Source organism: Haliotis asinina, chromosome 8 (genome assembly GCF_037392515.1).
Source record: "Haliotis asinina isolate JCU_RB_2024 chromosome 8, JCU_Hal_asi_v2, whole genome shotgun sequence".
Lineage (NCBI taxonomy): Eukaryota > Metazoa > Mollusca > Gastropoda > Lepetellida > Haliotidae > Haliotis > Haliotis asinina.
The window spans coordinates 20554168-20573860 of NC_090287.1; positions in this window are offsets into that span (position 1 = coordinate 20554168).

A 19693-nucleotide genomic window follows, 5' to 3' on the forward strand; every position below is an offset into this window, starting at 1 on the left:
GCTAGCCAGTTGTTCACCTGAAACACGGGAGCATATCGTACAAGGGTAAACGGAGAATTGTCGTCACTGAAGCGTCAGATATGCTCAGTGAAACGTTTCGAAAGTTTTACTAAGCCCTTTAATGCTGTTTGTTTATTAAACACCATGCTGACGGCAATCTGAAACAGTCTGTAGTGACCGACATCATGAGCACAAATTCATGCATGAATCAGCCGAGTCACAGCGTCTAAGTACCAGACCCCGTCAACCAAGATTTACTTAAGATAACTTCCGGGATCTTCACGTTTTCTAGAATGTTGGAGTGCAGATCCAACAACCTCTCTCATGTGTCATATACGTCGATTCTACCTCAGGACTTGTTCAGTGTACACACGACAGGCGAGAGCTGATATAAAACTGTTCGACATACAGAGAAATGTCACTACTGGAAACTTGAAAGCCATTCCTCTTATCACGCAGCATTGTTAAAATCTGTCTGTACCTTTGAAACTCAACGAAGACGTACAATATGATATCGAGTTACATGTACACACAAATGTTACGAGCGCCCCAAGATTAGGTCGGGCAAAGTGATAGTCACCTGAACTACTGAAACTAATAAAACCACATCCCCGTATGATTTCTACCAATACTTGCCAAGATTACCGTCGGGACTGAGGTGAGCAGTGTGAATTGTGTCCTAGCCATGCTGGAAAGCATTATCGCTCCTTCTAGGTCACAACCCTTCATCGTTCTGAAAGGGCGGTAGTTTAGCCTAGTGGTTAAAGCGTTTGCTCGTCACCCTGAAGACTCGAGTTCGATTTACCACATAGGTACAATGTGTGAAGCCCATTTGTGGTGTCCCACGGGGTAGTTGGGCTCAACGTGTGAAGTCCTTTTCTGGTGTCCCACGGTGTGATATTGCTGGAATATTGCTAGAAGCGGCGTAAAGCCATATTCGCTCATTCATCATTCTGTAATTTGTAGACAGACCGATACCTTGTATAATGGCAGGTAATACCGAAGATAATACGGAAATATTTAAAACAAATATGTGCAGTGTTACTGCATTGTTCTATTTTAAGAAATGATAACAACCTTTGTAGTGACGTGTAATGATATTCGTAATGCTTTAAAATGCCAAATGGATAAATATGGTTTTACGCCGCTTTTAGTAATATTCCAGCAATATCACACCGTGGGACACCAGTAGAGGACTTCACACGTTGAGCCCAACTACCCCTTAAATTTCCTAGCAGGTGCGAACATTATCACTGTACCTAGCGGGTGAAAGCATCATCAATGTTTTAAATAAAATACGTCGATAGTGTAGTTGATAATGAAAAAGATTCACTACCAATATCGACAATAAACGTGAAACAGTTGGGTGTAGGCCATATATCATATTTACATCCTCACATTACACATTCACGATGCCATACCTGGTGATAGACCCTTTTACGCTTAAAGAAAAGGGTTCAAATTTTAAATGAATTTAGAAACGTTTCACGTTTGAATTCACTTTATTCCGAAATTATGAGAAGCAAGAAGCCCATAATATCTTCGCTCCACTTAAAGGTCTCTATGTCATCAGAAGAACCATAAACATGATAAGAATTTCAGTTTTATTTATTCGCGATAGAATATACGACCGCAACGTCTGATGCAATAGTAAATAAGCTAAGCGAAGTCCCACAATGTTCATTTATACTTTTAGCATGTTTGGTAACACGCTAACAAGAGATAAGACGTTGCAGTTTACAGCGATGGAGCTCGTGTCGTAAAGATTGTATTCATTGGTCGAAAAGGAAGATTACAGTTACGCAACTGGCTAGATTCAGATCATGGGAATATACTTCCGTCTCACCCTATGTTACATACAGGCTTTCAAGTAAGACCATAGCCCCCACCCGTGCCAGGTGCGAGCTCCACCCCCAGGCATAACAGTTGATAACGAGGGTAGCAATCATTAAAGACACACATGATTTTTTCGATCTGAGGACAAAAAGCAAATCTGCTAACTAAACAAAAGCGAGATTTCCCTTCTTTCGTGGAAACAGCTGCCTAAAGAGGCCTGTGTACAACACGCAAAGAGGCGGGTGCTTAGCCCCTTTAATGGTCTGTGTTACAGCAGCGAGCGTGCCGTGTTCGCCAGTAGCCTTATCCTGTGACGTGATGTATTGTTAGAAAACCGATACATTTACAGGGGAAATCAACGTATGTTTCCATCCAAATCCAGCTAAGGTAAAGCATTGTGGGATCCTTTCTCGCAGTTGATGTACACTGTACAGTGTTGCACGACGGCCGGCTTCCTATTGTTATGCTAAACAATGGGCCCGGTACTCAAGTTTCTTCAGCGCAGGTGATCGTGGCGGTCGAGACTAGTCTACGTGCTTTACATAGCCCGCCCCCAGTCCAACTACCAGCCGATTGTTAAGATTACAAAATGCACGTATTTTTAACAAACCAGTCACAGTGTTTCCCTCCCATTCAAACAAAAATATAGCTGTGTCCCTTGAGAAAGAAAGTATACAGTGTAGGTATCGTGTGACGGAAAACATTCGTCTCGGCGCTTACTTTAAATGGCGATTACTTTCATTTTGCACAAAAATGGTACTCGTCCAGATAAAACTCGTTTAACTCAATTTCATTCCTAAAGCAAGAATTCGTCATAAAATATTTATAGCGTTTTAAGTTCAAGGTAGCAGTTTAGTTTTCATAAGATCGTTGCCATACGTTCTTAGTAAAGAATACCAGGATAATTCTCTTACAAATGCTGATCGTGCAAAATATAACATGACATTTATATAAAATATACAAAAATTGTAAGAAAATATGTCTCAGTGTAACTATACTAGTGGGTACATTCTGAGACAGGTTTAAGGTATTGTACCTGCATTGATTAAATACCCTTACCTGTAAATAGTTAATCCAGGTATCCCAGGTGTGCACAGAAATGGTATTCCAGTATCCCCGTGTTTCGTCCTTAAAGTATCCACACTCGTTATTATCCTATTCCAACTCAGTTACCTCCCCCTGAAACAGACAAGGCAAATCCTCAAGCCGGCCAGTTAGAGAACGCTGAACGGCCATAAAACCATTTCCTACCACATTCACAGGTGGAGAAGGAATTACAGAGCCTGTGATCAGTCTAGTCCACCACAAGTGTTGCAAACAACCCACGGATCTGTAGGCCACGTGGTGCTATTGTTTACTAATTAAATATGTATATTCACACAGGCTCGCTCACGACGTGCAAGTGAGAGCCCATACAGCACAACACGGTCCCTCAGGCCGAAAGAACTTAGCAACGCTTGTACACAAGTTGAAAATGCAGTAAAAGTGTATGTCACAAATATTGAGCTATATCCCACGCTATAAATACAATCCCGGTCCAATAATGGTAAATGAAATGTTTATAAAGGTGTAACTCCAAATACGAGGCTTACAAGCCTGGAAGCGAGCAGCAAAAGAGCGTCGATAACGTTCAGCGGTATATAACATCAAATCTTAGAGTGCAATAACTGAGACAGCAGTAATCCTTGCAAGGAATCACATTTGCCTGGACTTGCGGAGAGACTCGCGTGATACTCTACAGATAGCTCACGCTCATCACTGACTGTAGAACTGCTCGCGAGCCTGGTAGCAACAGACGAGCGATTGACAACTACAACTGTCGACAAGAATTCTGCGTTCACTCAACGCTTGAAGCACTGTCAATATCGCCAATGATTATTTTATAGTTTCAAACTTGCCCTCGATACTGCTGTCACATTCTTTATACGGTTAAACGACATCTTGATAATCCTTCATGGTAAGATATGTATCGGTGAATGCAACTCAAACAGCATCGGTCATTTCAGTGGAGAATTCCGTGTGTTGATTTACGTTGTGTTTATTGTGGTGTTTGAGCGTTCTCGGGCAATTTTATGGTCTTACAATCAGTCACGTGCTCAAGAAGACACCTAGTGGATTCTGTTTTTTGTTTATGCTCAGAGAGTTAAAAACAGGCATTGTGTATGGGGCTATGGACAAGGCATTAACAACCCTGGGTTAGGCGACGTTGCTAAATTCTGATATGTACTGCAGACACAATTAAATCTCTTAAAGCCACACACATTTAAGAGATTGCTAACCTTCTCGTCACTCATTTGACTTGATACATCGTACATTAGCAATGCTCTCTCTCTTTCTTTCTCTCTCTCTTTCTCTCTCTCTTTCTCTCTCTCTTTCTTTCTCTCTCTCTCTCTCTCTCTCTCTCTCTCTCTCTCTCAACAACCACCACATTACGGTAAGGTCAGGTGCCTGTGTTTGTTTGTTATCGCCAGATTCAGCAATATATGGAGACGGTCTGTACATAATCATCTATGGACCAGACAATCTAGTGATCAACAGCAAGAGCATCGATCTACGCAACTGGGATACAGTGGTATGCGTCAACCATGTCAACTAGCCTGACCGCCGATCCTGTACGTCGCCTCTTACGACAGTCATGGTTGCTGAAGCCCATTTCTAAATCGGATCTTCGGATCTTCATGGGTTTCAGATGTACGCGACATTCAAGGACAATTAAATAGAGATCAAGCTGCAATCACCCCTAATGTAATGAACCCGTCTCCCCTGGCTCACTACCTGGGATGGCTTTAGCGAGACACGGTTCCTCGTGATCGAGACATGCGATGAACAGTCACTTAGGGTGAACATACTCGTAACTGAAACTGTCAGTATACGAACGTGATGTGTTCTATTACTTATAAATGGAATAATTCCCCGTAACAGTGTACAATTATTGATGGCTCACGAAAATACACATGTACTCATTCAAATTGGTTATAAATGACAACGATAGCGTTTATGGCCACCCGAGACAAAGCTGGATGGCTGTACGCGTCTTCCTGAATGCGCACTAACATGATGGTGTCCCGTAACACATACATTGTTTGTGATGAATTGTATCGGTGTAATGAATGCCTGCCCTTCAGGCCTAAATATGTACATTCACTCATAAGGGAAAGTTTTAATAACCACAGATTTGATTGATGTCGATGTCATGGTACCAACGTTGTTCCCTGTGATCCCAGGCCAGTGTTGTTCCAAGGCTAATTTATCTATAAGCACATGTGGTTGCTTGTACAATGTTATGACAGTGGAATGACGTCTTTTTTCAGATTCGTTTTTACAAAAAGCAGTGGCAAGGCTAGATCAAACCAAGCATATTCTAGCGAACCTGTTTCACTATTAAACAGCAAAGATGAAAATGTGCTTTAAAAATGTAAACTGCAATCATTTGTAAGAAATGGCTGACTGTGGTCTGATACGTTGCCTGGAAACGGGTTTGTATTCGTTGTGTCGGAAGCGTTCATAAGTGTCCAGCAGTTAGTATCTCTATGTATATTGCCTCATTTTAAATGTGAAACAAAAATTACCATCGAAGTAGAAATAATGATGCATCTTAATCAGTTATGACATATCTCAACGAATCTTATAGCTGGTGAATTTGATTATTTGATTTGATTGTTCATTGCGGTCCTTACCAGCTTGCGATATGTTAAGTTCAATTCACTCCAGTGTGTTTCATCCTTAAAATATTTTTATGTTAGTCTTCCCGCGATTATGACCCTCATGGATGTGGTGGGGTAGCCTAGTGGTTAAAGCAGTCCGAAGGCCCGGTGTTCGATTCCAACATAGGTCCAGGGTGTGAATCCGATTTCTTGGTTTCTCCGTGATATTGCCAACATGGCTTAAAACGAACTTGACTCGCTCGGCTACTTCGCACAACGTACTCTGTTGCGACAGTCTTCAAAACTGCTTCAAGTTCCTATAGAGAGTTACGTCACTTAGGCGTGCCAGAAACCTCCGGTCGAATAATATACTATTCGAATAGTAGTTAGGCCCCGAATTTGAATCCAGCGCACCCATCGTACAGTGGTCCTAATGTGCATATACGGAGTGAGTGAGTTTAGTTTTACGCCACATTCAGCAATATTCCAGCTTTATGGCGGCGGTCTGTAAATAATCGAATCTGGACCAGACAATCCAGTGATCAACAACATGAGCATCGATCTGCGCAATTGGGAACCGATGACATGTGCCAACCAAGTCAGCGAGCCTGACACCCGATCCCGTTAGTCGCCTCTTACGACAAGCAGCGCCACCTTTTATGGCAAGCATGGGTTGCCCTGCATATGAGGGATACAAGCCCGATATGCATTAGACATTATGTGCCAGTATGCCTGTCACAAATTTAAACACCATTCTGCGTTATGCGCCTTCTTGTTTGTCCCGCCTGTCAGTATCTGTATCAGGGGCTGGAGGAAAAGGAATGGTTTTAAGTTGGATTTCAGTTGTGGTTCTACAGCTAAGGATCGAACTTTCTAACACGTTACTCACGGTCTGAGCGTATTTTTCGATTCAGAAAGTTGTATTGGAATATACAGGAAAAATTACTTTGTCTCTTTTCTTCTTGCAAAAAAATATTCATCGCTGATTTCCTGATTAAAGGATGTAGACAGAGGACTCGTTGGACTCCTCTTAGCAGAGAATGTAGATTCAGAAGAAAATATTGACCCGTTCATTTGAGAGGAAAGCCCACTCAAACTATGTCGTGTTCGTTTTTAACAATATTGCAGAAATACCACGTGGTGGGGCTGAGGACTTCACACCAGCAATGGACTTATGACATTGTGCCCTGTAGGAAACGAACCCGGGTCGAGCAAACGCTTTAACCGCTAGGCTATCCTTGTGTGATCATCGTATTACGCGTTAACGTGGCTAAGGCGCTGACAAACAAAATGTCATTATCATGTTGAATCTGGATTCGAACCCATGATCAACGGACACCGGAAGCTACAGTTGCGAGTTCAGTTCAGTAGGCTATAGCGTGTTCATCCCACGAGATAAACCTTACTTAAAACAGAAAATGCCTCATTGGATCGTACTCAAGATAAGAGGACAATGTCACACAATATAAATGACCGTCACAAAAAATTAATAACACGTATTTTGAAAACACATTATCTTTGCCACGTGATAAGAGAACGTAAAGGACTGTATTGTATATCAGATCATTCAAAAACGAAAATATCCCCAAGGGCTTCAATTTCTGTGACGACATTTCCAGGCAACCATCACAGTGTTCAACACGCAAATGGTAACGTAGAAACATTGATTCGTGTTTCACCTTCAGGGTAAAAACCTGATACTTCTGTCAGCAACATCTGTTTGTAACCTCACATTGTGTGTGTGTGTGTGTGTGAGGAGGAAGAAGGCTGTTCATGCCGTCGTTCCTTACACCAACTGTTCTCGTATAATTAGACATGATTTGCATTCTAGCTCAACAACCCCAATACTTGACACACCTTCACAAGAACACGTACACACTGACTTAGATTTCGCACAAAACCTGTATTTGAACTACCTTGCTGACATCATGTGTCTAAGCAGCTCTGTTGTTGGTTTTGTCTAAAGAATAATTCTCCTTCAGCCTAGCCTTTAAGACTTTTTCAACATTGACGCTCCTTATATCTGGACGTGTATACCACAAAGCAGGGAAACGTTCACGGGCATATCCACAACGATCCATTGTTTCCTGTAGCAAACCTAAAACCGTCGCTGACAGCATCTTTGTGACTAGCCCGATCAAATTTCCTTATAGCACAGCCTCACACTTTCAGTTGCCTAAGGAAATATCACTATAATGTTTTTCATGAAAATTGTATAGCTTGGACTTTGCCAAATTAATAACCTTGAGGGCTTTCTGTCTTCTGCCACGAGTGTAAATGAATTGGAATTAAATTGCAGAAAGAAACATGCTCAGGCGTCTGTAGAAAAAAAACACACTCAAAGGTTCTTGCCTTCTTTACTTCCACGTCCTTTGACATTTCCCAATGGTCATATATAGGGTCTCTCTGCCGAAAATGCTACTTTGCAGTTTGGCGTCATCGAAACAACATCTAGCTTGACTGACAAGATCGTTAGGCTGAGGATATGTACTCCAGAGATAGAGTGTGGATTTAGTGTTTTTTACGACGTGGAGCCGATTGCCTGGGGGCAAGAATCAGTCTCTGTCTCTACCTGCACTGTCCAACATGCATAGAAAAAAGGCATGATGTGAGGAGGTGCTCTTTTATTCTTTTTTGTCATCACATCATTCGCATTTTTGTGACAATGACGTTAAACCGATTGAGGAAGCCCTCCATGCTTAGCGAAAATTTACACGAATGAACGCTGGTGTTTTGCCTCAGAGTCAGCGAAATAGACGTCTGGCCTTAGGCTGACCTTCCTGGTGCTAAGTTAATGATCTGCTAAGAGACGCTTCTTCACGTTACTTTTTTGTGCGTGTCCTTTTTCATTGTACTATTCGTATATAAGATTAACTTGGAACAGGTAATGTAGAGTTCCACCATGACGGTATGTACAATTTGTCGTTTAGAGCTCGGTTTTCAACCTGGCCAATACATTACGGTTGTTACAAGGTACTTAGAGAAATACATTCTTCTTTTAAAGAAATTTACCCATAAAACAAAGTCATTCTTGCCAGGGACCCCTGGGGCACGTTTCATAGTTTACAATATAGGATTCGCAGCCTTGGTGTAAGAGGATATGAACACACTATCATTAGGTTTTTGTAAATAATGTGTTAAACGTCATAATAAACACACACCGAATGTTGATTAACAAAAGCCGGCCATTTGCAGCGTCTGTTTTCACTGTCATATACACCTCCACATGAATCTGATTGCAATCGTCTCTATTCATTTTATGTACGCTAGGTCAGTCTGGTAACTCACATATAAAATGACACTCCACATTCAGTCCACTGGTATCCAAGTGTTGGCAGAGCGATCATTCAGAAATGCGATACTTCCCAACCATGTGATAATACCTTCTGAGGCATCTTCGATAGTCATAAAAGTCAGATAAAATCTTTATCAAATGATGAATTGTTCTCGAAAACATGAGCTTAAAATTTACCCCTCTCAACGCCACCTCCCTGGGTCACCTCCTTATTCCCCACACAACCATTGACCCTTCAGTGTTCCAATGTACAAAGCTAATTGACTCTAACAGATAGCAATACCTGTCTGGGGATCGATCCTTTCTTCCACCAGCCCAGTCAGAGGTCAGACAACAACCAATAACATAAACCTCATAAGCCCTATAATCCTCAATACCATTCATACGAGTTTATTTCAGCAGTGATGTTACAGTGAGCAAATGCTAGACAGATGTGAGCATGGTTTACAACGGGGCAAATCCATACAAAACGTGTGTAAGAATTTCAAACGCCAGGGGGATGGAAAACCATGAGGCAATTTTTCCAGCTTTCGGTGTGTGACCCGCTAATGGGCTTTAATTGTTCGATGCTGTTTGTTAAGTGCTCGTGTTTGTAGTTGAGTAATTTTATTACCATGCAAATCGACACTATGTGTTTGGAACGCGTGCATGCGATTTCTGATACGTTGGTTCAAATTGAGAATGTCATACAATATCGAAACCTAATCTGAAAATCACTTTTTCCTGTTATAGCTGAGGCTGTGAGAAGACATTATATGAACAGCTAGCACAAACGGGAAATAGTAATGAAAACTTCATATTAATGTATTTTATGAGAGTGAAAATAAAACCGCTTAAAACCAGCGAGTGTACACTTTATTTAAGTGTAATGATAATGGTCTGACACATAGCATGGAATATATGATGTTTTACCTTTCTTGCAACTAGGTGAGGTGAGGTGAGGTGAGGTGTGGTGAGGTGAGGTGAGGTGAGGTGGGGTGGGGTGGGGTGAGGTGAGGTGGGGTGAGGTGAGGTGAGGTGAGGTGAGGTGAGGTGAGGTTTAACGTCGTACTTGAGAATATTTCGCTCACATGACGTGTTTGCGTGTGTATGTGCGGCTGCCTGTACTAGCCTAGACCTAAGCTGGTTTTATAGTGCCAGCTCACTGAGATGCCATGCTGCAGTTAACCATGAATACCGTACTCAGACACTCCCAGCCGACCAGTACATATTTTCACCCCGACCTTCCACTCTATGGGCGGCATTTCTAACCACTACACCATGGAAGCGGTTTATGAAACTAAAATGACAATGTTGGTAGAACATTATGCATGAAAATATTATGTACAAGGTGTTCAATTATACCATTCAATAATTCATAAAGTTATCTTCTTGGGAGAGATAACCGTGTAGGATAGTGGTTAAAGCGTTTACTCGTCACTCCGAAGACCCAGGTTCGATTCCCCACATGGGTACAGTATGTTAAGTCCATTTCTGGTGTCAGAAAAAGCGGCGAAAAAATAAATGCACCCATTTACCCATATTCTCTTGCACGTCTTAATGCATCCTCGATATCTCCAGGGTATACGTTCCGATAAATCTCCACATACCCATCTACGGGTCGGCCCGATAATTTTATTACCTCCTTTTGCTGGCTCCGCATTCTCACAGCAGCCAATCAGCTAGGCCGCCATCATAACCGAGCTTGCCAGAGTCAACAAAGGTAACGGTCGCAACTGCGAAGGTTTGCTCGCAGTGTGACTCAGATTTGGTGGAAATCATACAGACAAATGTATACGTCCGAAACATTTTTAAAAATGTATGCAAAACCCCCTTCTACCTCTTGCAGATAACCTCTTCATGATTTGTTTTTCCCAAGTTTAATTGGTTAGTTAATTTATAAAGCGAAAGTGAGTTGTGATTGGTTCGCTCAACTTCCCAGCGTAGACACCTGATTGGATAAAAGGCCAGTCAATGGAGGTAATAAATTTATCGGACTGAGCCGTTGATGCGTCCAGGGTATAGTGGAGATTTACCGGAACGTATACCATGGAGATATCGAGGATGATCTTAATGAGACTGACGTGACAAAATACTTGTACTCCATACAGGCTAGATTCTAAGCATCCGCTAACTTTTCACTACTTGAAAACTCTTTTGTCCCAACAAACCTATAAATTAGCATGAAAAACATATTCTGACAAACGCGTATAGCATGTGATTTATGGGAATTCTCAAGTCAAAATAGCATCATCGTATCGAATTCACCTCTGATCAGGGTCTGTTTCAGGGATCAAAGGCCCCACAGTCGTCAATTATTTCGAATGATTAATCATATCACACTTTATATTTAGGGCACTTGAATTAGGTGGATATTAAGCGAATATCAATTCCCGCGTTCAGGGATCAAGGGATGGGTTGAAGAGAATGAACGTAAATTATTATACTTAGACCAATTTCCATCCCAAACTGCGGCGCCAACAAGTCATTGGCCAAACCGAGTCACCCAAGAAATCGAAAAAGGGCAAGATGGCAGCTTACATGATAAATGACGACAGCCGAACTCATCACCGCCCTCGTGTGTGTTGAAGCTTCGATGTATATATCACACCATGTGCCATGATATTTCTGTACTTTCAGACGAACAACAATGTTGCAAAGGGAAGGTCCTAAGTCTAATAGACACCAGTAATATTAACTGGAATTGGAAAGTATCGGTGATGAAATATGTTCCTCCTATATATATTGTCAACTTAACATGGTGTATTCGTGAAGACATTTATCAATACATTGGTGTCGTTTTTATCATCGTGAGCTGTAAGGATTGAACACACAGGGACACTCTATCGGTCTTTTTAAGTAACACATTGTCATGTGCAGTTATATCTTTCAATAGCATTGACTTACAAATGAAACACAGCTCTCTTTAGTAGACAACAGCACTAAAGTAGAATCTAGGTTTATTGTTTTTGTTTCCTCCCTGAATTTATTTACCTTTACACGAAGTGACTTTGGAAACGGGCGATGTTAGTTAACTTGTCTCAAGCCTAAGCACCTATTATTGTAAGGTTGAACCAATCTAATGTCTTTAAGACGTATGGTATAACCATACTGTCTAGATAGAGACGGTGTCTCAGTTTCATGAAATACAGTAATACATACACATAATGGTCACACAATATTTCAGTACAAAGTATAATGTCCATATATCTCTGTCCATATTGAATCCGGCTAGTCCATAAAGGACAAGTGGGTTTTGCTTTGAAGTCTCAATCCAGTTTAAATATTTTAATCATTCCGTTATGGTCATCTGTTCACACTGAATGTAAGCAAAGATACATATAGACATATACATAGAAGGATATTGGTATTTTTATGATTGAGATTTATTGGTGTGTCAATCAATAGATAGATCAATATTCTTAGTTTCAAAATGCACATATATCCCTAACTAGTTTTATCCAGTATATGACGTACTGAACTTAATCGAAGTATATAAGGAGTTTACACTTACAGACACCTTTCGATGGTATGGAGAGACGAGCAGGGAAGTTTAATGTACGTTGCCTTTACATTCAGCACCTTCTAAACATGTTAACGAAAGAACCAGACATCCATATATACAAGACGCCAATACCCAACAAAATTGTTTCTATATGTGTAAACTGGTCAATTTTAGGCACAATGCCCCTACTGATTTATTAACTCTCAACCAGAAGTGACACATTACAAACTTTACTGGAATCTACAAAAAGAAATCGAAACCCCATGGGAATCAAGAAAACAAAAAATGTACTGTTGTCATCTTCAACACAACCAGCTCCAACGACGTTACCAACGCCTACGGCATGCCAGTTCTTCAGGCTGAGCGGCCAAAGTCACACAGTTAACGTGATAGACGATTTTTGTAAATGACAAATATCTATCAACGGTCACAGCAGTCGTAATCGGATCCATTGAAACACACTTTCGCTTCTGCGTGATTCTTAAAAATCAACTCGGCGTGTCTAAAAAAACACACACACATAACAAAGTAAGAACATGTCAGATGAAATGTATGGCTGCTAACATTATGCACGTGAACCGCCATGTTGATTTTGTTTAACAATCGGGGATGCTCCCATCTGGCAGGGAATTATCTCTCGTTTTTGTACTAGGAAAATACATTTAGTTTCCTGTTGTTTTCTACAAGGCAGTGATAAACGTGATGTTATACCACATGTTTTTGCGTCCTGTGATTTTGTAGATATAGAAGTTGATTTACTGTGACAGTTATTTGTGGGTCTTTCTGCACACATCGAGTCGTTCATGTCGCATACATCAGCAGGGGAAGGTGACTATCCTATGATAGTATGGCTTGCATCTCGTATAACTAAGAAAACAGTATAAAAACTTGAGTTGCTTGTTTTGTTTTTCTGCTTCGGGGCATGGATGTGGAACCCATGGGGGCCCGAGGTTTGAGATCAAACAGATGATTACATTAAAAACAATACTTTTATCTGTCGATGAAAGTTTTTGACTTCATGAAGAACAAAATGAAAGTCATGAATCAATGGAGAACGAATAACATTATTTCAGAAAAAGAACAATTCCATCTGACATCATTAAAGTTTGGTTTCATGGAAATTCGGGGTTTTTTTTCCAGGTACATCTTATCGAAAATGAAAACCTATAATTAGTTAATCAAAATTTCCAATTTACGATTGTTTTTTATCAGCTGCATCACTGATTATCAGGTGTCTTACATATCCAGTGCGTTATTGATACTGATTGATTCGGAGCCCGAGTTGCAGGGCACAACGCTGTCCACTGAGCCCTGGCGTTTAGCTAAAGTACCCTCAACAACAGTGCATGCACATAAGACCTATACCCAGTTGGAGACAAGTGCAAAGGAAGTGGTGATGTCACTTCCGAAACAAAGTGATTGTCAGTGGATGGGTAACAGAGTATGTGTAACCGAAAATTAATCAACCCACACTTACCATTCTCTTTTTCACCGTCACTTAAGAGTTTAGTAATCTTATTACTTACTATCAAAGACGTCATCCGACTGCTTTAGATCATTGTAAAAAGAACTGCAAAAATATAAAACTGTCATGTAAGACACATTGAAATTGTAAACCTTAAAAATCTCTCTGAAATGATTGCTCGACAATACCATTCATTAAGCATCGTATCTTTAACGTTGAGGTAATCAGGCCATCACGAAAGCTCCAGATTGATGAAAGGGGGTTTCTCTTGGAGAGGTTCTCAAGAAAATTATGTAGGGGAGAATTCCTCAGAAATACCATCCACTCCTTAAACTTATATGCACTCCAGGTTTTATTCTTATCAGTGCGCCAGCTGTGCATTGATCGAAATGGATGTTACCTTTATCTTCAAGGGATGCAATTTAACTTTCTTCATGTTTTCCCGAAAATTGAAATATTTAAATTGTTTTTAATTACGTTGGGATGGCGAAAATACAAGCAGTGCGTGTAATCACTTACTACATGGCCATGTTGAAAACCAAAATCCATCTAGAAGATGTCGCATCACAGGAGCCGTCGTGGGCTGTGTTGTGATGTTTTAAGGTCAGCCATTCATAATGATGTTAACATACTGATCGAGATGCATCAGCGCCATTTATATATAGAAGAACTGTATATATACACAATCCCTGAAGCGTAAACACATGTCTAGCCAAAGGGATTCACCTGGCATAATTTCTTTGATAACACATTGCTTCCACACCATAACCATTGCCAGAACCTACGGAGATAAATTTGATTTACCATTATAGAGTGAGTGAGTGAGTTTAGTTTTACACCGTTTTCAGTAACGTTCAGCAATATCACAGAGGGGAATTCAAGAAATTGGCTTTACATATTGTACCAATGTTGAGTGTTCTCCCGATTCCGCGACAACCTCAAATTATAGAGAAGCGAAACCGTGAAAAAAATATTCAATGTGTAGAAATTCCGTTAGTTGGGACCGATTGCGCGAGACTCTGTTATCGTTGAACTATAAAGTTAGGCTGAGTGAGTGAGTTTAGTTATACGCCACACTCACCAATATTCCAGCTATATGGCCAGCCTACGGCTTATCTGGGTCGACCCGTGAGGGTTCAGGGTAGAATAGGCCTTCAGCAACCTATGCTTGCCATAAATGGCGACTATGCCTGTCGTAAGACGCGACTGACGGGATCGGGTGGTCAGGGTCGCTAACTTGGTTTACACGTCATCGGTTCCCAATTGCGTAGATCGATGCCCGTGCTCTTGATCACTGGATTATCTGGTCCAGACTTGATTACTTTCAGACCGCCGCCATATAACTGGAATATTGCTGAGTGCGGCGTAAAACTAAACACTCACTTATTTGAGTCACAGATGGAAATATTTGACTGTTCTGGTTCTGGGATTTAAAATATCACTGTTGTTTTGACCAGTAGTAGACAGCTACATTGCTCAAAGAGTAATGAGCCGAGCTAGTGGTTGATATCATGACAGACAATGGCACACGAAAACTGTCACTGGTCCTAGCCATCCGGTTCATTTAGTCACCTCTTCCGACAAAACAGGCTCATTTGGTGTATGACAAGTGAATACCACGTGTTCCTGTATTTTCAGGTGAACATTTGACATTTGACAAACAGGTGTTTGTGACGGGCTTTACCAGTATGGCAGAATACGCACTCTTTTCTCGTGTTATCAATATTTGGCAGTGAATCACACATTATGATGATATTGCTAAAATCTTATATGAACTCTGTTACAGACAAATGATTTTTTATCAACGGGTTTTTGATACCTCTGTTCACACTGTACCGTGAACACCTGATCTAATGCCTGTCGAAATTAGTTTCATTGTGAGCGAGTTTAGTCTTACGCCGCTTTTACCAATATAACAACAATATCGAGACGACGGTATTGGTATTGAGTTATTTCGTGTGTCGAGCTACCTAACGCCGTGGTCCATAGAACCGTGTATACTTACATAACCATGTCAGGATCGGTTACCTGAAAGGAAGATGTTATGTCGGTTCGACGTGTAATAGACATACCATGTGTTTCATTATTCTATTTTTACCATTTCATGTAAAATTACTATAAATATTGTTTATCATCTGGGTAGAAGTATTTTATCGCCCCCTTGGAGGTAAGCAATTGTTATGTAAGCATACCAGGTACCATAAATTTTCAACCCGCAATCTAAAAAGAAGTTTAGTATTCCCTTGAGAATTCCGCGTGTCGAAATGTTCAAATCAAAGTGCCTTGTGCTGAAAAAAATGAATGCTTCATAATAAAACCATTCATATAAAAAATACAATCTGGGTGCACTGTACTGCACGTGGATATCATAAACGGTCCCGGTTTGGGGGACTTTAGTAGGACGAAGTATCACCAACACGTTTAGGAGCGGCCATGAGGTTCGTGAAGGCTTTATGGCTGTGTCTTTGTACTGGGCTAGTTTATGATTTGTCGAGGTTTTGTTGCATGGGCATAAAACAGACTGGAAGCGATAAACATGCATCCCAAAAACATAAAGGTTTTATGCGTATAAGGCAGGGATACATATAGAAACTAGATCGGATTATCCTGGTGGTATGTCTTACAATAACAACGTTGCACTACATTGTTCCATATGCCATTAGCTCGCGTTTATAACCCGTGCCTTGATATTGAATAAACGAATCTGTTTAATGTGAATATACCATTAATAAAGTAGGGGATGTAAGATTTACAAGACAGATAAAATGCATATGATGATGCCAAGGAGGAAATTAAGGGAAATGTGGCAAGTTATTTCTTTGGAAATGTTTCATCTGTAGGGATATATATTACTTTTTCTCATATGCATTGGCATAGGCTAGTGGTATGCTCGCAAAATGGCATATCCTCTATATTTTGTAATGGTATGTAACATCAGAATCAGAAATGAATAAGTGAGTGCGGTTTCAGCAATGTTTCAGCGGTGCGCACCAGAAACGTATTCAAGCGCTGAAACTACTGCTTCAGTAGGTGAATGAGTTCGCGTTCAACCTCTCATCTGCATTATATCTTAACGACAATCACACAAAAAAGACTGGGGAATATATGGGTGGCACACTCTGTATCATAAAGTGAATCTACGCTTGGACCGAAAAACTATACGTGTCCATGAGAAAACAACAAAAGTGATGAGTTAACAAAGGTGGACACCTAACAGGCGAAGACGTTAGTCAACTGATACAATGCCACACCAATGGACGACACACTGTAGCTGGGTGTAAACCAGGGGTAAATAGCACTGAGACGTAACAAGCAATGGTAGGTGTAATTAATCACTGACTGGCAATGTTCAAAATGAGGGGAATGGGGGTAATTAACCTCTGGCACAGTAGCTTAAATCAATAAATGCCTAGCTCTAGCAGATAAATTCCCTGGTCACAGTTTAGCACTGGTTGGAACCTTCTGATGTTTGGGCCTCTTGTAGCTGCTTCCTCTTGCGGGTGTAGAGATGGTTAATCACATACTTATACGTCAAAACCAGAGAATAACCAGTCTTGATTATCTGTTGAAACACATTACAAAGCAATGAAAGGTTTTGAAAGGATTATTGAAAGGTGTTCATATGTTCGCGAAACGACAAGCATGCAGCAAGCATGTTTCCAGCTTCTGCTTGCAACCTATGCCTGAAACGTTACTAGTCCAAAAGATAATTCACTAGCCAGTTGGGTCAGTGACTGGAGATTTCCTGGCCCAACTTCATTTTTACTAGCCACAGGTTAGCGGACCAGTGGCTATTTTGCACACTGCAAGCATGTCCTGCTCTACCGATCGCAAGGTTAGCAATCCTTGTTGTTAACGTCGCACAGAACGATGGCATTAGACACATCACTACTATCTCCGAAATATATATATCTATACCAAAATATTTTAGATACCTGATGATTCTGGTGATATTTACGAGTGTCGCAATAATAACATCAGTTTGACTCCCTTACTTGTAACAGAATTGGAATCCGTCTAATAACTTGAAGTAAAACTGTTAAACAATTTCAACAGCAATAATACATAAAGACAAACTATCAAATTGCAGTGAACATTATCGCTGAGCGAGAATAATGTAGCTAAATGTCAAACATCATATAATAGATAATATGTCTTCCAAGATGTAACCATGGAAATATGTCAGACACCCATGACGCATTTCAAGATGAAATATTCCAGTACCTAACAAAACAAACATTCTAGTACTATTAAAATACATATTCTAAACCTACAAAACATCAAAGTGCATCCATACACATGTAACAACGGAATATGCAAAGCTGAAAACTTCTATATGACGTAAGAATGCATACCTTAACAACAGATGTATCAGGTACACGATAAAAATATCACAAGCTCAATCTAAGATATGAATAATTATCAACAGAGGAATTTCCTCGCAAGTAGTGTTTTAAATCATAAGGTTGATAAGATCGGGAGGTAACAGGCCTTTTGAGTTTAGATAAGTACCAGCCAGTGGGATCCACAAGAGGGCACACAGAGAGTCCATGATCCCGTTGATAAACATATGCCCAGGCATTTGTTGGGAAGCTTTACAGATAATTGGATAATGAACTCCTTGTGAGACTCTCTGCTAAACTAAAAAGCCTTCAAACAGCACTAAGACCTTCTGGTCAACCATTAAAAAGCTACCGCAGCGCACAGCTAAATGGTATACAATAAACAGCAATCCTGGTTCCAAGACACACTGGTAATGTAGTCATTCCTTGCGTTTTGTTCTGAATGTTTTGTTTGTTTTTTGTTTTGTTTAGGTTTTGTTGCTGTTTTAGAGCTGGTGTAAGGGATGCTCATACTGTTCTGATGCTAGATTCCGAACTAAATCAATCCTTTAAATATCAGGAATATCAGCATTCATTCAGTACTAAGACCCACTCTGAAACCGGTTAAACATACGTCACATTGCTCAGTTTGAAGGATTGATACACACCGGATCCGGGTTCAAAGATGATGCTGGAAATACAATCACGTGTTTGTATGTTTTAGCATTTCTTACGTCCTTTGTAAGCGATTATGCTGATCCTCGGCCTAGAAATATATCAATCATTCAAAATTTGGTACATCCCTGAAGACAGCTGGTTGTGTACCACAGACGATAAGTTGTTACCGTGCCAAACATCCTGTCTTTTTGCTTGTTCGGTGTCTACGCATACCCGAGTCACCCCATAAACCGCCCCTATCAAATTCCTATCGCTCAGACTACGAAGACGGCTTCACGTGTAATGTCCTAGTATCCTGGATCTGGGGCTGAAAGCAGCGGGCTTCACATCAGGATCTTGCATCGAGGTTGGTAGAAAGGTGCCAGGCATTAGGGAGAGTTCAGTTTCTGATGAGCATTATAGATGATCTTACCATCCATGCAAGGGCTCATTATTTGCAACTGTCTATCTTTTTTATGATACGTCTCTCACCTGTTTGCATTGAGCCGTGAAACGGATGCTCCCTTGTCCAGAAGTTAAAAGTAAACACAACAGTTGCCTCGAGCCATTATAAAGGTGTAACAGTCTCCGTGTGTGTGTCAAGTCAATCATTTCCTTACCTTTCCTTTTGATTTGCTGAGAAAACATCCTCGTCAGGTGATGTTCATTTCCAAAATCTCTCAAGCTCCTCTGATACGATGTTGATTGTAAATCTCGCGTGAGTTTATAAGGCCTCAGAGATGTATTTCCAGATGTGCACCGTTTGAGGTGTGGGATCGTTCAGCCCAGGGATTTAGAGGAGGATATTTATGATGCAACTAAATTGAGGTTGAAACACATTAGAAATGATAATCGTTACGCGTATGGCTCCCCCGCAGACAACAAATCTCATTGGTGGCTGTAGTGGATAGGAGAGTTTGAAATTCCTCGACCTGGTGGTGTGGTCTAGATTACCAGTTGTCTCATGTTTGTAGACATCGCGATGGCTGA